This window comes from Myotis davidii, unplaced genomic scaffold (assembly GCF_000327345.1).
Source record: "Myotis davidii unplaced genomic scaffold, ASM32734v1 scaffold199, whole genome shotgun sequence".
Classification (NCBI taxonomy): Eukaryota; Metazoa; Chordata; class Mammalia; order Chiroptera; family Vespertilionidae; genus Myotis; species Myotis davidii.
This window is the reverse complement of record NW_006290680.1, coordinates 4,173,270-4,185,283: the sequence shown is the minus strand read 5'-3', so window position 1 is coordinate 4,185,283 and position 12,014 is coordinate 4,173,270. Positions and strand designations below refer to the sequence as shown.

Below are 12,014 nucleotides of genomic sequence, written 5' to 3'. Positions count from 1 at the left end.
CCTGAAGGAAGAGCAAGAAAGCAATGAAAATCCCAGGAAAACATTCAATAATGCTGGTGGAAACATACACCCAGGTGGGTTTTACCCTGGCTTAAGCAAAATTCTGTTCAGAATGTTCAGGCAGAGGCAAAAACCTTCAGAACCTTTTTGGTGACGTTGGGTTGATGATTCTCTGAATTCTGCCACCATTCTAATGTCTGTTATCTAGCTTCACAGCAATGGTAAAATTATTTTCAGGTAAAAACTGTACAACTCTTACCATCCTGGCAGCTACACTTCACCCTGGGCAGGCCTGGGGGTTGGGACAGTGATACAAACTCTTCAATCCCTGAAAGTCTGTGCTTCTCTGGAAAGAGGCAGAAGGGTCCAGTTGAGTTATTGCTTGGGGACCATGCTGGGTCTCCCTGGTCTCCCGCTGTTTACATATCAAACTTGGTTCCCAGTCACTGGCAGTTCCCATCCAGTGTGGAGGGAGGGCAGGAAGGGAAAGTGAGGTCATTTCCAAGCAGGCCAGCCAGAGTCCGGGACTGGACTGACCCCAGCTCTGCTCATGCCAGGCTGGCCCCTCTGGCAAGGTTCTTCCCTCAGGCCTCGGGGGTTCGAGTGTGGATCGCAGGGGGAAACGGGCATCTCTATGGTTGCTCTGAAACATGTCTCAAATTCTCTGACATTCCTCCTATCGAGAGGTGACTGAATGAGCTGGCCATGGTGACTGCTGCTAAGAGGATGCAACAGAAGTGACGTCGTGTGACTTCCAAGATGAGGTTAGACATGGTGACACAGCTTCCATCTGGCTCTCTTGGGACACTTCTCGTTGGAGCTCTGAGCTGCACCTAGGAAATCTGAGGCTGCCATGCTGTGAGGAAGCCCAAACCAACCCCCCGAGGGGACCACATCGAGAGTCCTGAGAGCACAGAGAGAGCCGAGGCTAGCAGCCCCCAGCTTGGCTGGCCCCTGGCTGCTCCAGCACCAGCCACCGTCTAACTGCGACCGCATGAGAGCCAAGCCAGGATTGTCCAGCCAAGCTGTTGCCAAATTCCTGCCCACAGAAACCACGAGAGACGACAAATGACTGCTGTTGTTTTAGACCACTAGGCACGGGAAGTGGGAAGGAGAACAGAGTGATCTCTACGGTACGTCCAGGGCTGGGTGGCCTCTCTTTCTCCGGAGCGCCATAGAAAGCATGCCCCACACCTACTGTGGAGGATGAAAGATCTTTTATCTCCATAAGGCTAATGAATTCCTCCATTCATTCAGGCAACACAATTTACCTGATCACTCAGTGTGCACTGGGCTTGGGACTAGATGCCATGGATATGAAAATGGCAAAGCACCAATGTGCCCTTGAGGGGAGTTCCTGGTGTAGTTAGGGAGCCCACACTAACACACCGTATACAAGATTCCCAGCCCCTGGGTTCAGTATTCCAGTCCTCCACCCGTCACCTCCGGCACTGAGTCCTCCTGGGGCTGCCAGCCCCCAGCCCAAGTATCCTGTGTAACTCCTATGGCCCAGGGCAGAGGTCCCTCAGCCTGAACCCCTTCTTCTCTGACCCAGAAGAGATAAGCCCTCCTTGTTCTGCCACTTGCAGCACTTTGACTTCTTCCTAATCATCACTGCACTTGTAACTCACTCAATAGTCAGCAAATGCATACTGAAGTGTCCCATGAGCCAGGCACGACCCAGGTACTGAGGCATTTGTTAACATCGTCCGGGCCCTGCTAGTTCAAAGAAGAGCAGGTACCCTGGCTCTCCTTATTTGTCCCTGAATCCCCAGCACAGTTCCTGACACAGAGGATGCAGAACAAATAAATTCATATGAACAAATTAATGAACAAATAAAAAGACAAAATAAGAACTTAAGAACATCCACCCTCTCAAGCCAGTGATTAAAATAACTACCTGAGTCCTGGCTCCTGACAAAAAAAATAACAATGATAATTAACAAAATAAAAATGGCTGCCATTTAGGGGTTGTATAGACTGTGCATCAGACATGGTAACAAGTGTTTTCCATATATCGTCTTAGTTATGCTTCAAGTAGCCCGGCGTCATTAAATCCCTTTTACACGTAACGAGGACATACTGGACCCTGGATTCACATCCAAGACTGGCTGGCTCCTAGGTTCAAGGCCTCAAAGGTGGCACCTCTCTTTGGCTCAGGGAAGCAGAGGATATGGGGCCCCTAGAAAAAAGGTGAGCATAAAGGGGCTAAAGTGGCAGGAGGGGACTGACTGGGAGAAGCAGGGAGGTTTCTCCTTTGTTCTCATTCACATCTGTCTCCTCCTAGTCATCTGAGCTGCTAGCATTTACTCTAGCACTGAGACTCACAGCATGTGCCTTCATTACTTCAGTCATTCATTCAGTCCTTACCAGGACGACTCCTCCCAGCAGTGACACTGACGGTGTTTTTAGAGGCACCGCATTACTGAACCCTCCCAACAGAGAGCCCATGAGTCACCCAAGGTTCTCCTAGTGACTGAATCAGGACTTGAATCTACATTTGCTCCTTCCTGATTCAGTGCACATTCTTTAGGATGGCACATTCCAGTGATGGCTCTGCCCTGATGTGGATGATACAGCAGCTGTCTCATCCCCATCAGAGAACTGTTCTGTTAGCAAACTCCCTGCCTCTGGCTTTTCTCATCTCAAATGGCAATCCCCACCTGGGTCAAAGAAGGTCACATCCTATATAATAAAAGCCTAATATGCAAATTGCCCCCTTGGCAGTCACTTGACCGGGAGTTCAACCGCTTCCTATGACGTGCGCTGACCACCAGGGGGTGGCGCGGAACATGGCAGGCGTTGGTGACATGCTGCAACCTCTCGCTGACTACCTGGGGATGGGGGGGGGCGGGGGGAGAGGGGGACAGGGATGGAGGTGCAGTGAGAATGCTGGGTGTCCGCCCAAGCTCACTCTCACTCCCCCTGCTACCCTCTCCCGGGATGCCAGGGCTTGAGTGCCGGGGAAGCCCCCACACTCAGGTGCCGGATGCCTGCGAGGAGCCCACCCCACACCAGCACGGTGTCTTCCAGGTGAGCTGGGCTGTAGCCGCCAGGACTGCAGGGGCCAGTTGGGCTCCCTGTGGGTTTGTGCAGGAGCTGGTCTGCAAAGCTGGCCGGGAGAGAGCCGCTGCCCGCCCAGCTTCCTTGCTACGCCACTGGGCAGCACAGAGGCCAACGCTGCACCCCGGCCCGCAGTGTCCAGCTGCACTCACCGCATTTAGGGGCTAAAGTGGCAGGAGGGGACTGACTGGGAGAAGCAGGGAGGTTTCTCCTTTGTTCTCCGCCATGACTTGGGTGCCATGACTCAGGCGGAGGAGGGCGTGTGGGGGCCCACGGCCCCAGGGGTTAGCTAGGACCTGCCTTTCCACGTTAGATGCTTGTGCTTCTATCTCCGGCCAGGCCTAGGGACCACACCTGTGCACGAATTTTGTGCACCAGGCCTCTAGTGCTATAATAATGGGGAAGACGGACTTTCAGAGTGATTTACTCAGCACCTATCACAGTGCTTGCTGCACAGACCTAATAAATGCTTCTCAAAAGAATGATCGAATGAATGAGTCAAGAGAGAGATGCACAGGATCTGCCAACATGAAACAGCTCAAGAGAGTGTGCTGACAGGATTCTGTGCGTGCTGCCTCCTGAATTTCAGTGACATGCTTCTATATGAGTGCCCTTCTCATCAACAACTACAGCAAGGCAGAGAGAAACCAAGCCTGCGATTCAGATAACAAAAAAGATCCCATGCTGAACCACCACTGGTTCAGAGGCCAACGGAGAAATGTGTGCCCACAAAGCATCACCCTTTTACAGACAGGCACTGAGAAAAGCCAATTTGACAGGGGAGGCTGGTAAGTGGAATTACTCAGAAAAAAACTTGTCTCTTGCCTACATCAACTCCAAATTTGAGCTTGTAGCTTCTTAGCTAATAAAACCATTTGTAAGACATTGAGTCAAATTTCATTTGTGTAATTAATCTTTAGGGAATGACTCACTCCAGATCACCAAGATTCCCACACTGTTACTCTTTTAAGAATCAAATGTTATATGGAGAAAGTAGATTAGTGGTTGAGTAGGACTGGGAAGAATTGGGGGGCTGGGAGGGTGATAAGTAAAGGGTGTGGGGTTTCTCTTTGGGGTAATGAAAGTGTTCTTACATTGATTATGGTAATGGATGCAGAACTCTGTGAATATACTAAAGGCCACTGAATAGTACACTTTAAATGGATGAATTGTATGGTATGTGAATTTTATCATAATAAAGCTATAAAAACTCACTTGAATTATAATGGATAGAAATTCTTCTCATGTATTGCACTAATGCATTAAGGTACTACTTGCTAACATTTTCTTTTTCCTATTGTATTATTTGGGGTGACATTGGTTAATGCAATTATACAGGTTTCAAGTGTACAGCTCTATAATACATCATCTGTATATTGCATCGTGTGTTCACCACCCAATGTCAAGTCTCCTTCTATCACCATTTATCCTCCCTTTGGCCCTCTTCTATCTCCCCCTAACCTTTTCTTTTTTTAATATATTTTATTGATTTTTTACAGAGAGGAAGGGAGAGGGATAAAGAGTTAGAAACATCGATGAGAGAGAAACATCGATCAGCTGCCTCCTGCACACCTCCTACTGGGGATGTGCCCACAACTAAGGTACATGCCCTTGACCGGAATCGAACCTGGGACCCTTCAGTCCACAGGCCGACGCTCTATCCACTGAGCCAAACCGGTTAGGGCTCCCCCTAACCTTTTCTTAATGATTTAAGATCACTGCTGAGAGCATAGTTTTTAAAATCTGGTATAACAGAGCAATGCTTTCAGTATTATAACATACAGGGCTGTTTGTCCTACTCTAAACAGCCCCATGTTTTGTCTGCTTATTTATTTTCTTCTAACAAGGCCTTTTAATTTTAGTTTAAGCTTGGTGGTTAAATTCATGTGCTCTAGTCATGTATCACTTATTGGCTGTGTGTGATCACTTATTGGCTGTGTGATTTCTGCAAAATTACTAGATCTCTCTATGCCGCAGTTTCTCCATATGTAAAATAACAGAACCAATCTCAATGGAGGGCTGTGAGGATTACATAAAATAATGTGCATAAAGCATTTAATTCTGTCCTTGGAAATGGTAATCCAGATTGAATTTTAGCTACTAATACTTTTCTTGATGTTGTCAGTTAGCTGCCTTGTGAGCTCTGGACCCTAAGCCTGAAAATCCACACAGTATATTCAGTATACTCAGTGTGTTCGGTGAAATAAAACAGGGGCTGGGGGTACAATTTCATGACTGGACTTTGGAACATCCATGGGGTGGCTCTGAATTTTAGTAATACTAGTTCACCCTAAAGAGAAAAGCCTAAAGGCCTGGTTAGGTCTCACATGACCCTGATATCTGACAGGCTGGTGCCCAAGGATACACAGTGGCCCACAACACTTCATGCACTCTCTAGACCAATGCTCCTTATAATTCAGAGGTCACAGACACACCTGAGAATCTGAGGAAAGCAATGGACATTCTGCTCAGAAAAGGGTGTGTGTGTGTGTGTGTGTGTGTGTGTGTGTGTGTGCGCGCGCGCGCGCGCGCGTGCATGCGTGCAGGCATGGGTACATAAAAAGTTGCACCCAAGGTTACAAGGGGCTCCAAAATCCCAGGAGCCAACCAGAAGGCGCTGGTTGAAAAGCCCAGCTCTAGACTTCATACAACCCAAGCACTCTCAAGGTTAGGTGGCTCCAGCCTCCGACGTTCCCACAGCAGCTGAAACAGCAGGCGCTTTGCAGGCTTGCCCTCCTAAACCGGCCCTGGCCAGACAAACAGCCCTGGGACAGACTGCCACATCCTAATTACCACAAACATCTGCATCCAGGGGATTTCCAGGGGCACTGAGTCAGAACAGGATGCAAGCCTGGTGGTTTGGGACTTCTGTATGGCCAGGCCCAGAGGCCTTGCTGATAAGTAGCTGGGGAGTTCCAGCTCCAGGGCAGCTGCCAGCTGGAGAAGGGGACTCTTGGGAGAGGTGAGGGAGGATGGCTAGGCCATGAAGGGGAATTCAAAGGAGCTGGAAATTCCCCAAACTCCCGGGACTACTAGGACTTGAACAGAGAAACAAAGGCTGGAGATTCTCCTCTAACTGCAAGGAGATGGCGCTGAAAGGGGGTGGGCAGGTACGGGTGTAGGGGAGGTGGATGAAGCATGGGTCACAAGCTGGTAAAAAGCTATTAACCTACGCCAGAAATGTTTAGATGCCATACAAATATAAACACTGACCCAAGGTGGCCATACTTCAGGCCACTCTGTTCTATGAATTGCATTTTGCTTCCAACCGGAGGGCACCTGAGCCATCTCTCTTCAACAGTCCAGCGGACAGTGCTCGTTTCTTTGGGCTGGGTTTTGCTTGCTTTTGCTCCGCTGTCACAGCATTAAAATCACAATAGTGTGCCCTTGTCTTTGTGAAAATAGCTTCACAGCAAACAACTGGTAGACAGGAAAGTTGACATCATACCCATATTTGTACAAACTCCTGTGTGTGATTCCATCTGCTTAAGCAGATGGCTAAAGAAACCATTTTCTTTTAAGCCATCAGAGGCAACTGCTCTTCCTGATGCTATACAGAAACTGTCTGTAAATGGAATCATCACTGTGAAATTGCAGTGTGATGTCATATAACTTCTGAAAAGGGCCATCCTGTCTTTTCTTCATGGGGCCCAAATTCCCGTCTAATTTCATCTGGAGCTTCCATCTTCTCTTTCTTCAAACAGAAATAAAGGTTTTTAGGCAAACACTCGTGGTGCCACAGTAGAGTGGTGTGAACAATGTGACTACCCACCTGGTTTAGTTTCTTCTTCCTGCTTGCATCTCTTCAGATTTTCCAAAGTTGACCAATCAGTGTGGAAATTCTAAGGAACCAGAAGAAAAAAAAAATAATTAGAGCCTGTCATACTCCAGGGTTGTAAACAGAAAGAATCTTTTGGGAAGACAAGCGAACAATATCTAACAACATGTTAAATATGCACACCTTTTGGGTCAAACACCTGGGAATTTATATTATAGAGAGGGTCACATGAATGAAAATACGTGCGGTAAAACATAATATGGAAAAGCAAAAAAAGAGGAAACAACGTAAATGTTAATAAGAAAAGAGTTAAATAATGGCATATCCATACAATGAGAAACTATAAAGTCATTCCAAAGAGTGAGGGAGATTTTGTTGTACTGACACGGGAAGAAGGACAGGCTGTATTGTTAAAAAGTAGTATAAGATGGTATATATTATTGCTCTTTAATAAAAGTATGCACATGACTGTGCTTTAAAAAAGTACAGCATTTGTGTACATACACTTTTTTTTGTGTCTACATAGAAAAAAGCGAAGAGCAAACTATAAACGGTAGTTCTCTCTGAGACTCAGAAACTGGAGGGGAAAAATGAAAGACTTTCACTTTTTACGTTAACAATTTCTGTTTTGACTGAAAACTTTAAAAGAGGCATACACAACTTTCATGATCATTATACATGCAGACTATCCACAATTTAAAAATAGCAAGAGTGAAGGCAAAAGACATTTCTAGACAAAGACTGAGCAAGTTGACCCTTCACAGACTCAAGAACATTCTCCAACAGAAAGAAACTGAACACAAAATAAGTGAGATTTTAGAATCAATAGTGAGCAAAGAAATTAGTAATTGTATTGGTAAATTGAAGGAAGTACTGATTAAGTAAAATGCAGCTAATGAGGAGATAAAAACAAATTTGACAATATTTAACAGTAGTACATATTTTATAGGAATAACATTGAAGATGAAGAGAAGAATTAAAACTTTATAAGGTTCTTGATTATACAGGACAAACACAGAAATACTGTTTTACTTTAGACAAAATATTCATGATGCCTACTGAGATTTTAAAGGTAAAATAACAAAATATACAAATACGATGAATATATTCCAAACCAGCTAGCATGCTTCTGGGTAGAAAAGGCTAATTATTAAGAAATGTCAATCCTTCCAAAATTACGGCATAATGTTAATTAAATTTCAATAACAATATTAATGGGGATCTTTGGAATTAACGGGGAAGGAATGGATAAAATTACTTTGAAGTTCATATGGGAATAATATCCAAGAAAAATTAGCCAAGAAGCAGGAAATAAAATTATAAAAAATAAATATTTAGGGGATTTTTTATGAGAAAATAAAAATTTACTATAAAAACATTATAATAAAAAGACATGGTATTAACATAAGAACAGGTAAAAACGTCTGTGAACCAAACTAGCAATTCCAGAAATAGACACAATAAAGGATGGGATTTCAATGCAAAAGAGAAAAGATGGTTTATTTAGTAAATGATATTGGCATATCCAGGACAAAGCTTAACTGCTACTTCACACTATGTATAAACATAAATTTTAAAGGTATTAAAGGTTGAGAATTAAATTAAAACCATGTAAGTATTAGAAGGACATTTAGGAAAATATTTATATAACTTTAAGGTGTAGAAATTACTCTTAAACAAGGTGAAAAATCTAGACACTATGAAGAGAAAAATCAAAAAGAGGTATTTTACAATAAAAGTTAAAATTTTCTATAAATTTAGTGAAAAAAATTAATCAACATAATAGATTAGGAAAAAATATTTGCAACACACACAGAATCCTTGATATATAAATATATAAACATCTCCTACAACTTGAGAAAACAGCAAACAATTCCCAGGAAAAATGGGGTGAAGGAAACTCAGAAGAAAGTGAAATGGCCAATTAACATGAAGCAAGGTTTAATCTCACTAGTAGTAAGGAATATACAAAGTAAAAATCTATAAGACACCATCCCCTGCCACCCCAATCAGCTGGGTCACAAAATAAAACAATAGGGATGGAGGGAGGGAAGGAAGGAGGAGGGTAGGAGAGAAGAAGGGAACAAATATCTAATATTGTAAAGATTTAGGAAACGGCCTGGCCGGTGTTGCTCAGTGATTGAGGTTCGACCTATGAGCCAGGAGGTCAATGTTTGATTCTGGTCAGGGCACATGCCTGGGTTATGGGCTTGGTCCCCAGTAGGGGACGTATAGGAGGCAGCTGATCAATGATTCTCTCTCATCATTGATATTTCTATCTCTCCCTCTACCTTCGTCTCTGAAATCAATAATATTTAAAAAAGAGATTTAGGGAAATGGAAGTACTACTCATATATTTCTGGGGAGAATGTAAATTAAGACCTCTTTGTAAAGTAGGATAGTATTATCTATTAAAATATTAAAACATATACCCTTTGATCCAGAAATATTATTTTTGAAAATGCAACCTGTAAAAATAAAAGCACCAGTAGAGGATTTGTATGTGAAGACATTTAATGAAACAATATTCTAATAGGAAAAAAAATAATGGGCAACAACTAGAATATCTGTCAAAGATGAATGGCTGAATATATTGTAACTAGGGGGCCGGTGCACGAAATTCGTGCACGGGGTGGGGGGGGGGAATGTCCCTCAGCCCAGCCTGCCCCCTCTCACATACTGGGAGCCCTCAGGCATTGACCCCCATCACCCTCGGCATACAGGGAGCTCAGCCAATGAGCAGTCAGAAAAGGTTTTTCCTCTGTAGTTCACACCAATCCCCGGCTCAGCCCCTGCCCAGGCCTCAGGCCTCTGGCTGGGGTGTTAGGCCTGGGCAGGGGACTGCCAGCTCCCCGCGGTTGCAGGCTCCGCCCCTACCCAGGCCTAAAGCCTCTGGCCAAGGCATTAGGCCTGGGCAGGGAACCACCAGCTCCACGTGATCTCCCACTCTGCCCCTGCCCAGGCCTAACGCCTCTCCGCCCCTGCCCCCGCAGGATGCCTCTGGCTGAGGCGTCCAGCCTGGGCAGTGTGGACCCGCTGCTGCAGTGGTCCCGCAATCACGGGCTCCGCTTTAGGCCCAGGCAAGGGACCCCTAGCTCCCGGGACTGCCAGCTTCGACCCTGCCCAGCTCCCATCGCTGGCTCCACCCCTACTTCCTGCTATCACTGGCCAGGGCGACAAAGGCGCCCAATTCTCCAATCAGGGCTGCCCCCTGGCTCTTAGCTCCCCCCTTGGTTTCCTTCCGATCACTGTCAGTGGCAGTGGGCTTCTTCCTGCTTTCCCTTTGGCCTCCCTGCATTGTGCCTACATATGCAAATTAACCGCCATCTTGTTGGCAGTTAACTGCCAATCTTAGTTGGCAGTTAATATGCATATAGCCCTGATTAGCCAATGAAAAGGGTAGCGTCGTACGCCAATTACCATTTTTCTCTGTTATTAGTGTAGATACCTCCAGATTTATAGCCCTGAATAATTACAAGAGTGAGTTGGAGTTATACCTACCTGTAATGTATTAGTTACTGGGACAAATAAATTGCAAAATAATAAAAGTATGATCCCATTCTGACAAACAAATACACACAGACACACCCTATATCCACTTATATAGGAGGTTGAAGAAGGTATGGACTGATAAACACCAGATTGATGACACTGGTTATTTCAAATGATGGAAATGGGGACTAGAGGGAGGAGAGAGAATAACTCTTTCTTTATATATCTTCCAGTTGCTTGATTAGTTACAATGAGCACATTCGTTACTTTAGGGGAAAATAATGAAGAAAATAAAAATAAAAAAGAAACATATGAGAGCAGAGAAAGAACACTGGTAAACTATGTTATACACTATCCATTTAAATTTTTTTCTTCTGATTTTTTTTATTTTCAAGAAAAACAATTTTAAATATAATAATGTTACATGCAATAAACCAGTCTCTATGCGGTCTCTATTTTCAGTTCTCAGCTGTCAGGGTTCTCTCCTGCAAGTTTCCCGTTGATTATTCAGGAAGTTTTCTGTATTTTACTAGTAGTTGTAATACCAGTTTGTTCCTAGGAGCATGTCCGTGCAGCATCCACTTACTCTGCCGCCATTTTTAATCCTCTCCCCATTTATCTATACATGGAATAGTTAACTGTACTTATTATCACTTTTTTTTTTTTTTGGTCAAAATAGAACAATTAAAAAAAAACTCCATGGGGGGTGGGGGAGGGGGGAGTGTACTTTATTTCCTAAGCATTTATGCCTCTTATTTTAAAAGGAAAATATTTAAAGAAAAAGAATTTCTCCCTTTAACATCCAAAAGCAAGCCCTGGCCGGTAGCTCAGTTGGTTAGCGTGTCATCCCACTGCTCCAAGATTGCAGGTTCTAGCCCCAGTCAGGGCACATACAAGAATCAACCACTGAATGCATAGATAAGTGGACCAATAAAAAAACGGGCTTCTCTCTCTCTCTCTCTCTCTCAAATCAATAAATACATTAAAAAAATCTGTGCTTGTATAAAACCCACTTTTTTTTTTAATCCAAAAGAAAGCCTAAAACTTTGGCCTTGAAACTGCCCTGTGTAGGCAGTGTGTGGGCTGGTTCTGTGCTGGTGACTGTTTTCAGTGGCTCAGTGTCCTTGACTGCCTTCCTCCCCCAAACCCAATTAAATACACTCCTGGGAGTGTACGGTCTGCTGGGAACCAAAGCCCTGAAAACTGCAGCAACTCTGCTCACAAGGCTCCATATCAGATGGGTCCTGGAATTTAGAGAAGTGACATGGATTGTTTTGCAAACCGTTTTTGATGGAAGGAGGGAGGAGAGGGAAATGGGTTAGCCCAGAAGATGAAATACAAGAAAAAGGAAGAATAGCATTTATAACAAGCTCTTGAAGGAGAGCTAGCTACCTATGCTGAATCTGCCGTTTCAGTTATCTGGAAGGTGCACTCTGCCTTTCCTGGTAGAATGCTCTGCTTTTAACTTGTTATTTGATGTCACTGGTAATAAATATTTCCTTGAACAAATAAAGATACCTCGCATTTCTAAAGCACTTCATGACTTACAAAGCACTTTAAGATATCCTACTTGATCTTTACAACGACCCTGGGATCAGATCAGTTTCATTCCCATATACAGGTGAAAATGAGGCCCAGACAAGTTATGGATCCTTTGGGCACACAGCATTTGTAACAAAGC

The 12,014-nt window shown here is 44.3% G+C and overlaps 1 protein-coding gene across 2 annotated transcripts in view; it reads right to left on the bottom strand.

Moving 5' to 3' along the window:
• The window catches only part of PKIG (protein kinase (cAMP-dependent, catalytic) inhibitor gamma), a 64,421-nt gene that overhangs the window by 10,536 nt on the left and 41,871 nt on the right, over positions 1-12,014 (bottom strand). For both annotated transcript variants that reach the window (XM_006763776.2, XM_006763777.2), the window contains exon 2: positions 6,836-6,905. The gene's annotated coding sequence lies outside the window, so the exon portion shown is untranslated. The remainder of the gene's footprint in view (positions 1-6,835; positions 6,906-12,014) is intronic.